General features: G+C 29.6%; 1 long non-coding RNA gene across 1 annotated transcript; it reads right to left on the reverse strand.

The window, feature by feature from the left end:
* Positions 1–1,088: 1,088 nt before the first annotated feature.
* On the reverse strand, positions 1,089–7,289 carry LOC142323017 (uncharacterized). Its single transcript, XR_012755997.1, has 3 exons — positions 7,221–7,289; positions 5,386–5,554; positions 1,089–1,167 (listed from the first exon to the last, which is right to left on the reverse strand). It is a non-coding gene; the product is annotated as an uncharacterized LOC142323017 (long non-coding RNA).
* Positions 7,290–11,573: the final 4,284 nt, after the last annotated feature.

An 11,573-nucleotide genomic window follows, 5' to 3' on the forward strand; every position in this document is an offset into this window, starting at 1 on the left:
AAATCTCTAATTAAATTATACCCATTAGTTTTTGTTTAGGTATTTCTTTTTTTAATTTTAAGTAAATCTAAACCACTTTGAATGTTAAATCAAACTGATTTTAAAGAACTGTTCTTCAGAAGTCATTGAGGTATTAATACACCTGTAGACAAACATGTTTATGCACAAAAAATTATATTTGATATACAGAGATATGTAGATAAGTAGTGTATCTCATTCAAATTTCTATGCAGGGAATTTTTTTCACTGGTTTAAAAAGAAGCTATAAACAAACAGGTATGTTCTACTTTGTTGTGAACACAATAAACAAGGAGGATGGATGATGAACTCAATTTGTTATAATTATAAAAATGGTGAATTCTTCAGGTTGTATGACTCTGTTTTTCAAATGTGTCAGGAAAATTGTAAAAACTAATAAACACTAATTGAAGTAGAAAATACAAAACCATTAACAATTTCTTTAATTCAAAAATATTTCTGCTTATCAACTAAAATTATAGGATAAACTTTCTCTACCTGAAAAGCCACTACAACTATAAACATTTAAAAAATATTATGAAGTATTTACTGAAAAATAATAAAGACTAATATTATTTTAGAGGAATTATTAACTTATTTCACAAAATTAATAAGCTATGAATGCCAATAAAAACCAATTTAGAAAGCAAAATTACAAAAGAATTGGTTGGCACAGAGTGGAATCAATTCTATCTTTTATTGGTAATTAATGGTTAATGAAATAATCAATTTCTATATAACAGTGGCTCACCCACTGGGAAGTCCATTTGGACTTAAGGCTGGAAAGTCAATATCAGGATTCCTCTCTTCCAAGTTGTGTTGTACGGAAAGTAATAAGAAAGTTTTACAGGTTAATTCATGAAAGACTATAAAATAAAATTATAATCATTTTACAAAGAATAATAAATGAAATGAAATATTAAATTAAAAATAAAACAATGTAAATACCTGTTGATTTTTTTTTCTTATTGAACTCTGATATAACTTTCATAATAAGCTGTAAAAAAGCGATACATAATTCATCTTTATCATCCAATTTATGAGCAGATAGTGAAGTTAATATTAATGAAATGATCGTAGAAAACTGACATTCTGAAAAAGTAGGTACATCTTCTATTGCTAGGTGAATAAATGCGATAAGATTGAATACTGAAATTTAAGAAAAAATTACATTAATATAAATGATTGTAATAAAAATAATGTTACTCATCCTTATATCACAAAAAAGTGGCTTTAATTCACCAGTTATCTTAAGTTCAGATATGGATTACATCACGGACTGGAGTCCGGAACAGAGCCCAGCAGAGATGCGTCCTGAAGGGCAGCCATAGCAGAAGCGGATGAAGAGCTTCTACACAACCTCTCCTTTTTAAAACTTACAAGTAGAGTAAAATAAACCAGCAATTGCGACTCCTCCGGAGTAGGGGTCGCATTGCTCCCTCCTTATAGTTAGTGCCCCGTTGTGGCGTATTCCTGCTAGCCTATGAAGCGTTAGCACCGAAAGGACTTCAGTAGACGGTCTGAAGGGGAATTACGTCGGGAGGACAGGCTTCATAAGCCTAGCCTTCCGCGGTCGGCCCATAAAATGGGTTCAATAACGCTGGTTCAACAACGGATTGGAATGCAACTAAATCCGTCTTAAAATCACTAAATAATAAACAAAACTTGAAAAATTAGACCCGTCATTTAAAATAACCGTTTTAAAAAAAAAACAAGCCCGATTAGAATCATCCAGCAGCAAGGGACTCTGTCCAGGTTCTGCGATAAGTAGGGAGAAATAAACTCCCGCCAACTTTGCATTCCATTCCATTCCATTCCAGATATGGAATTACAAAATCTACATTCATGTTTCATAATGAAAAACTAGCTATTTTAATATCTGAAAAATATATAGTTTGATGGTACCCAAAATTTGTTTTGAAGATTATTTAATATATATATAAAAAAAAAAGAAGAAGAAATCTTAATTTCAAAATTTGATCCAATACTGAATGCTGCATCCTAATCTAATAAAACAGAAATACATGTTTTTCACTTCAACAATTGATTTACAGAGTGCTCAGCAATTTTGTGGTATGTGAATTAAACATATTAAATACACTAAATACCTTGGTTGTTCAACATACAAACCTCACCAAGAATTAACTAGTCGGAAATAAAAATATTGCAACAATATGATTAGAAAGCTATCTGGCCTCATATGGGGAGAATAGATGCACCTTCCCTACTGGCCAACCATAGTATACCTGGAGAACCAAGTGGATAAACAATATCAATTGACTAAATAAGTAAGACGCCAATAAACAACCTCCAGCAATGCTGCTGCTTTGAAAAATATATATTACCAGTTAAATAACAAGTGTAAGGTTACAAATGGTCCACTGACTATCTGGGAACAAACCATGGGATATATAATGCAAGAATGTCTGAATATTTTGTGGGGGATGGAAAGATTCACTTCAACTTGGCTGTCTGTTTTGGATATGGATCTGTGAAGCATTTATTTACTAATACTAAGTGGGATACAATTACACTTATGAGTGATTTGATGTTATTATTAATACACAGAAGTTCAGTCACTGTGCAGAATGCTTTATTAATTATGTGGTGGATTCTGTTCTTTCAGCCCTGTGGGTTCATTGGGCATTGCTCAGTAATAACCAAGATGTCAAAAGTTGAGTTGTGATTGAACATGCTTTGTTTTGTTTTGTGTTTCATTTATCGGAATCAATAGTTGCTAGAAACATAGTTTCTTGTTGAACATGTCTTTCATGAAAGTGGTAAGTATACTGATTTAGTGAAGCACAAGTTTTTTGAAAAGTTTCCAAATACTCCTGCTTCTCATTGCAGTGCAGTTCGAGCTCTTGTCGAAAAATTTCAGGCAACAGGCTCTGTTGAAAACATTGATTGAAGTGGAAGACCACCTGAACTAAACTAAGAAAAGCTGCTTGATATTTTGGATGCTATGGCTGAAAGTCCGTCATAGTCAATGCATAAATTAGCACAGTAGCAAGATGTAGGACTTGCTACCACACATAACGCTGTAAGAAAATAACAAACTTTTCCCCTGCAAGTAATGTGTGTTCAAGAACTGAATCCTACAGATGATGTCAAAAGACTAAATTATTGTCAATGGTTTAAATGTTTTATTGTCCATAGGTATCCTCAACATCACGTTTTACAGATGAAGTGTGGTTTCATCTGGGAGCTTATATTAATTAAAAAATTCATGATTATGGTCAACAACTAACTTCCATGAATTACATGAACAATCTTTACACAAAGTGAAAATTGGAATCGGTCGGTATGAGTAGAATACACATCGTGGGTCCAATCTTTTTTGAAAGTAAGTTAAAAGTGATTGTTATTGTGCTGTTTTAACAAACTTCATTAGCCAGTTAACAGAAGGGGAAATCAATCATGGTTGGTTCCAACGAGAATGTGCTACTGCGTGCACAGCTAACAGGTCAACTGATCCCCGACTGGATTCCAGTTATTGCAATATCCATTTCTATAAAATAATGAAATAAAGAATATTAAGTATTAAGAAAGTTTCATCATTATACTTCCATAATTTTAGTGCACAGCAACTTTCTGACTGCACTATACTTTTACACTAATCACTACATTAATACCAACAATCATTATGCAGTTAAATTACTGCAGATGCAATATAATTAAGCAATTAACATCTACAATAAAATTAGTTAACTTATTAGAAGAGAACTTGCTAGGACAAAGGAAGCATTCAGCAAAATGAGGAGAGTGCTATGTAGCAAACTAGATCTGCAACTAAGGAAAAAACTTGTGAAATGTTTTGTGTGGATTGTGGCCCTTTATGGGGCAGAGATATGGACTAATAGGAAGGGGGAGGAGAGGAGATTTGAAGGCCTTTGAAATGTGGGTTTGGAGGAGGATGGAAAATATCAGCTGGACGGAGAGAGTTTGGAATGAGGAGGTGCTTCGTAGAGTGGGAAAAGAGAGGACAATTATTGAAATAATAAAAAGAAGAAAATTCAGTTGGTTGGGACACTGGCTGAGACGTGACTGCCTGTTGGTGACGGCATTGGAAGGATTTGTAAAAGGGAGGAAACAAGAGGTCGGAGACAAATGAAAATGGTAGACAACATAAAAAGGAAAGGAAGTTACTATAAAATGAAACAGATGGCACAGAATTGAGCAGATTGGAGAATGGCCATGTAAAAACCTGCCTTTGGGCAGAACACTTATTATTATTATTATTACCTGAAAAAGTACACACACCAACTCATGTCTTGCTGCATCTTCTAATTCATTTATCATAATGTTTAATAAGTAAATTATTCAACTTTGAAGTAATAGAATAAGTATATTAATAAAAAATGATGAATAAAGCATTATCTTTAAAAGTGTATTATATTTTCTAATGATTAAGGGTTATAAAACACAAGAAATTATTCACTCTACTCAGTGGTTTTTTTTTTTTTTTTTTTTTTTTTTTTGAGGGCAAAAAATGCCTGCGCGTTATCATTTCCTAGTACTGTCATGTGTACATATCTATTACTGAAGTATAAATTAAAAAAATAGATTAATGGAATCAGTGATAAACAGAAATAATGTGCAAATAAAAACACATGTCCTTCGTTATGAAGAGGTGTGTTTTGCTTTGATATTATGAAGAGGACAACAATCAACTGTTGTTGAGTAGAATGCCAATGTAAAATGCATCTGTTGTAATAATTTATTCTTAATAAAAACAGTAAGTTATTCATTTAAAATTTTACTTATTATTTGAGTAAATGATAAATAAAGGAATTTAGACAACTCTGTGGTATGTTTTAATTGCATCAAACATATGTCTAAATCTAATTCATTCTAATTAAAACATATACCCAAATAAATTATTATTTAGGAAGGATTAGGCTAATTTGACTTAGCATGATAGACATTTTAGTTACTGCAATAAAAAAGAAAATAAAAAAATCAGAAATTTGGATATGTTCAGTGATTTATGAGAACTATACACCAATCAACCAGAAGGTGCCATACAATTTTAATAAACATGATGTGAATAAACAATTGTGTAGTATCAGGTTATTAGGAAATAAAATGATAAATTATGGAGTTGTGACTGAAGAACGCAAAACAGATAAGTAAAATGTATTCTTTTATAGTTATTAGGAAAAAATTATATGTAGAATTTTATTTGTTATGTATAACAACTAATGCCATTTAATAGTTTAAAAAATCTAGCATTATGGTAACTGCTATTAGTAAGGAAAAAAATAACTCTTGGTTTAGGCAATTAAGTCAGTTATCAGGGGAATTAAATATTAGAATAAATATAATATGTAATGAAATTGAAAATTATTTAAAAAAATATTATACCAATAGATTCATTTTCCTTATATTTATTGAAAATGAGAATAAAATTACTCCAAATAATATTTCTTAAGTAGCGATCCTTTTTTTGTAATAGTTTCTGTGTGCGCAAGACATTCTGCAGTATGTTGTACAAAGAAACAATAGTCTTTTCTTCACAGTGGACCAGCAACATCTAAATAAAGAAAAAGAAAGTTAAGTAAAAAAATAAAAAAAATAAAATCAAACTTGCATTACTTTATATTAACAAGTTTCTTATATTATATAAATTACTTTCAACCAATTTAAAAAAATGAGATGATTATTGGATGGTCTTTTACATGTAATAAACTATCGGTGAACAGCATAGATTCATGCCTAAATTCTGAACTTTAAATTATTGACTTTTAAACCTTTAAAAAATTTACTAGCAGTCAATGACGCTTTAAAAAAAGCAGCTTTAATATAGTAGTCTATGACAATTTCAATTTTCAAAGAGAAAAATTCTTTTTCACCATTTCAGTAAACCCTGGTTTTATTATCATTTATACCATTCATTTTGATAAAATGGAAGTGGTGGTAGTAAAGGAAATAAAGGATTCAAACAGGAAGCTATCAACAATTTGAAATCTCAATGACCTGCTGTAAAGTCAAGTTAATATAAAATTATGGACATAAAAAACTTCAATTAGCAGACATAAAAAAACTATTATTTTAGAAAAACACTATCAACAAGAAATAACATTTTAATTCGTAAAAATACAACTTATAATTAAAGTTTTAAAGTTCTGTGAACTTTGTATCCCAAAAAGTGTTTATTTATTCCTGTTTTAGAGATAAAATTATCATTTTAAATACAAAACAAGCAATTAGCAAATTAAGCAATTATTTTTTATTAAAAAAAAAAAAAAAAAAAAAAAATGGATATTGAACCCCTAGCCTGTCATTCAAGCTGGCAAGTTATCTTTTTATATTTTTAATATTTTTACATTTTCTTAATGTTAACCATTTATTAATAATCAATTATTCTTGAAGATTACAATAACTTTCCTTATACCATAATCTTGTGTAACAAGATCTTGTATAACCAAGCATCTTTTATAACACAGTCAGTCCTACAATGTGAGTCACTGAATCTCCTCTACAACCATATTATAATCAGGGTTTTTCTTTATTTGTTTTTTCCTTTAAAGACTAGACAAATGTTTTATTTAATAACATTTTAGATCTTCAGATAAATATAAAAATATCTGGTCTTAGTCTCATGTACGTTTGTACTTTGTGTACTGTTTGTACATGTATTGATATACTACTTACATAAAATTTATTTTGAAGTACTTGCTATAAGCAAAGTTATATAATTATCTAGCAGATATCTACTGTATCCCACAATTACATGGCAAGTATTACTACAGGAATTGTTCATTAAGTGGATTGATACATGAATAAACTGAAAACAGGGTCTGCTAGTTCAAAACTAATTAAATTTAATAAATAAATTAAACAAAATAAATTTTTGAACAGAAGCCTAAAAATATACCTCGTTTAAATTTTAACTGATTATTAGCCAGAATATCATTAATATCAAACAAATTTTTATTTTTTAACTGCAACAACTTTCTTAAATATTAAGCAACATCACATTATTATAAACTTTGTAAGACTTTTTCTGTAGCCTGGAATCACATAACTTGTAAAACTGATTGTTCCTAAGACTATTAAATATTTATCATAAATGTTACATAAGTAATTATGATTGCTAGTGAAGACGAAGTGCAAGTGAAAACAGCTAATTCTAGTTTTAAACACTACTTTTAACAAAATCTCTGAAAATAAATTAATAAAAGAAAATATAAAAGTACCAGAAGAAGTAATGCCACTCTTCTTTTTTTCTCAGCAGCTGATTGTAGAACTAAATTATTTGTTTTTTCACTATTAATCCATCTTACTATCTGAAAGGAGATAAAGTAATGATAACAGTTGTAATATTTTTACACATAAAACAAATAATAAAAATGTATAAGTTATAAATATTTTTCTTCATTGTTACATTTATATCATAAATAAAAGGAGTATGTAGTTTATGAAATTTAAAAAATAATTTATACATAGTATTCACTCATATATTGAATATCAATATTAATAAATGAACATCCAAATAGAATAACTAAATAACAGTTCACCAATTTAAAGATGTCTTCTGATCTTTAGATCAACAACTGCAGTCCTGAATTTTTATTAGAGCGGATAAATGACAATAATATTTAATCTTTAAAACACCCTCTATGAATCATGAGACCTTGCCGTTGGTGAGGGGGTTTGAATTCTCAGTGATACAGAATAATTGGACCGAAGGTGCAACCATATCGGAGAGGTGTCTGTTGAGAGCCAGACTAAGGAATGATTCCTGAAAGAGGGCAGCAGCTCTTTCAGTAGTTGTTAAGGGCATAGGTGAGGACAGCTTAAATGACCATATCAACATTACTCAATCCTCTGAGTACTGCACAGCTGAAAGCAATGGAAAACTACAGCTGCTTTCTTTCCAAGAAAATGTAGCTCTCAGCATTTTCATACAAAAATGATGGAGCCTTCCTTGGTAAAATATTCTGGAGGTAAACTAGTTCCCTGTTCGGATCTCCAGGTGGGGACTACTAAGGAAGGGATCACCAGAAAAATAGAAAATAACATTCTACAAGTTGGAGCATGGAATGTTAGAAGTCTAAAAAAGGTTGGTAGGTTAGAAAATTTAAAGAGGGAAATGGCTAGGATAAATGTGGGAAGAGGAAATGGTCAGGTGATTTTAGAATAATTAACTCAGCTTCAAATTATGGGCATGTTGGAGTAGGTTTCATAATAAACAAGAAGATAGGGACGAGAGTAGAGTATCTCAAAATGCTAGAAAAATGATAGAATCATTGTAATAAAGATAAAAGTGAAACCTAAACTGACAATGATTGTTAACATCTATATGCCTACAAGTGCCCATGATGATGACGATGAGGTAGAGTGTGTATATGAAGAAATTGACAAAGCAATTAAACACATAAAAGAAGATGAAAATTTAATAATAGTTGGAGATTGGAATGCAAGCATTGGTAAAGGCAAGGAAGGAAATATAGTGGGTGAATACAGGCTAGGCAAAAGGAATAAAAGAGGGGACCAACTTATAGAGTTTTGCACGAAGTATAATTTAGTAGTTGCCAACACCCAATTTAAAAATCATAATAGAAGAATATACACATGGAAAAAGCTAGGTGATACTGCAAAGTATCAGATAGATTATATCATGGTTAAGCAAAGATTTAGAAATGAACTCGTCGACTGCAAAACTTACCCTGGAACAGACATTGATAGCGATCATAATTTTGTGATAATGAAATGTAGATTGGGGTTTAAAAACCTGAAGAAAAGGTGGATCTGATGAATCGGTGGAATTTAGAGAAGCTTGAGGAAGAGGAGGTAAAGAAGATTTTTGAGGAGGACATCACAAGAGGTCTGAATAAAAATGATAAGGTAGAAAATATAGAAGAAGAATGAGAGAATGTTAAAAAGGAAATTCTTAAATCAGCAGAAGCGAACTTAGGCGGAACAAAGAGAACTGGCAGAAAACCTTATCAGAGGATATATTGCAGCTAATGAATGAACATAGAAAGTATAAGAATGCTAATGATGAAGAAAGTAAAAGGAACTATTAACAATTAACAAATACTATATACAGGCAGCACAAATTAGCGAAAGAAGAGTGGAAAGAGAAATCATCATTGGTAAAATAAATGGAGCATACAGGAAAGTTAAGGAGAATTTTGTGGTACATAAATTAAAATTGAATAATGTGTTAAATAAAGATGGTACACCAATTTATAATACAAAAAAGGTCGATAGAGGTAGAATATATTAAAAAGTTATATAGATGAAATAAATTAGAAACTGGTGTTGTAGAGGAGAGAAGAGAAAGTCAAAGAGGATGGAAAGGGAGATATAATACTGAGATCTGATTTTAATAGAGCATTAAAAGATTTGAATGACAGAAAGGGTCCGGGAATAGACGGGATTCCTGTAGAATTACTGCGCAGTGCAGGTGAGGAAGTGATAGATAGATTATACAAACTGGTGTGTTATATTTACAAAAAAGGGAAGTTCGTCAGACTTCAAAAAGAGTGTTATTGTCATGATACCAAAGAAAGCAGAAGCAAATAAATGTGAAGAATACAAAACAATTAGTATAACTACTTACGCATAAAAATCTTAACTAGAATTCTGTACAGAAGAATTGAGAGGAGAGTGGAAGAAGTGTTAGAAGACCAGTCTGGTTTCAGGAAAAGTATAGGGACAAGGGAAACAGTTTTAGAGCTCAGATTAATAATAGAAGATTGGAGAAGGAAGGAATGATTGAAGATAACAAAAAAAATCCTTAAAAAATATATTAAATTACATGTACACATTTTTTGCTGCAATTCATTTAGACTTATTTTATTTGAAAATTGAAATACATTCCTCCAATTCTTTAATAAAGTGGACAGTTTTTATTAACTTCAAATATTTATTCAATTATTAATTCAACAATCTTACATGAAATGTCACGATAGAGTAAAAGTCCCTTTATTACTTGTACTACTAGATCAGAAAATGTTAAAACCAAAGACAGAATAAAAAGGATGAAAATGTTGCAAGCCAAAAAAAAAAGGAAACAGGAAGAAGTTGTTGCAAACAAAGAAAAAATAAAAATAAAAAATATTAAGAGAAGATGATAAATATAAAGAGGAAGAAAATTTTAAAACCAAGGAAAGAACAAAAAGATTAAGAGAGGATGATGAATATAAAGAGAAAATTTGAAAACTAGCAAACATGTACACAAATTAAAATCAGAAGAATTATATCAAACCAAAGAGCTATTAAATGACTGGAAACAAAAAACAAATAGGCGAAATGATGATCAACACTTAGGGAGAATACTGTCTGACAATATCAGAGGAGTAATGAAGTAAAAGATAAGAATTTTTTGCAATTTATTAAAGATCGGGCATGTATGCCCCAGTGTATATATTATTCTTGTGAGGGTCTATTTTTCAGTCACTCTGTAGTTAACTTTAATGTAGATAAAATTAAACAAAAATTAAACTACAAAATATAAAAATAATACGTTTCTAAATTATAATTTTCAATTGATATTTTAATCAATAATAATTTTTAATTATTAATAAATTAATAATTTCAATTTTTCGGTATCACAATACTTTCTTTACTTCATAGAAAGAAGTAAAAAAGAAATATTTTAGTAACAATAAAGTTGCAAGTAACGATTTTGGTACAGTCGGGTGTCATTGTAATAATTAGAAGTGAAAATTTGATGTAAAGTTTTTTAAAGACCTAATATAAATATTACGATTGATTTTTTTTCAGTAATTTCATCTGGTATTCTTTCTTTGTTGGGATGGGAAGATGTTCCCACCCCAAAACAAATTTTTTAATGCTTGGGATAAAACTTTAAAATTAATTCAAATCAAAATGGAATTAAAATTTAAAAAAATTTCCTTTTAAATTTAAAATTTAAGATTGTTAAAAGATAAAAATATGTCGTAAAATAACAGAAATATTAATTAAATTTCCTTTTAAATTTAAAATTTAAGATTGTTAAAAGATAAAAATATGTCGTAAAATAACAGAAATATTAATTAAAAGTTAAAATGATAAATATGTTAAAAAATAATGAGTATGTGTGTGTGGTTTATTAGCTAGTATCAATATTATATTACTGTCTTATTTTTATTATTGATTTTAAATCAAGGAAAAAATTTTTTCAAATTTTAATTCCATTTTATTTGAATTTTAAAGTTTATATCCAAAGTTTTTAACGAATTTTGTTAATCTTGTGTATTTGAAATATATAATTTTACATGAACAGTCATAAGATTGGCCCGACTGAAGATGCGAGAAAATCGTGAAAGTACTCTTGTGTATATACAATGAGTACTTACACTTACAAGGTAAGTGTCATCCTATCTAATTAAATTTTATTCTGTACTTTGGGGATCAAGTTTTTTATATATATTTAAGCTATAATTATATTGATGATGATAATATTAATAATAACCAAACTTACAAAATCATATTTCATCTTCATTGGTAATTCATCTGCAGATTCTGATACAATCCATTGTATAAAGTCTTTATGTTCTGTATAAATTTTTCTACAATACTTGGGTGAATCTGCAAAT

This window comes from Lycorma delicatula, chromosome 4 (assembly GCF_047948215.1).
Source record: "Lycorma delicatula isolate Av1 chromosome 4, ASM4794821v1, whole genome shotgun sequence".
In the NCBI taxonomy this organism is placed as follows: domain Eukaryota; kingdom Metazoa; phylum Arthropoda; class Insecta; order Hemiptera; family Fulgoridae; genus Lycorma; species Lycorma delicatula.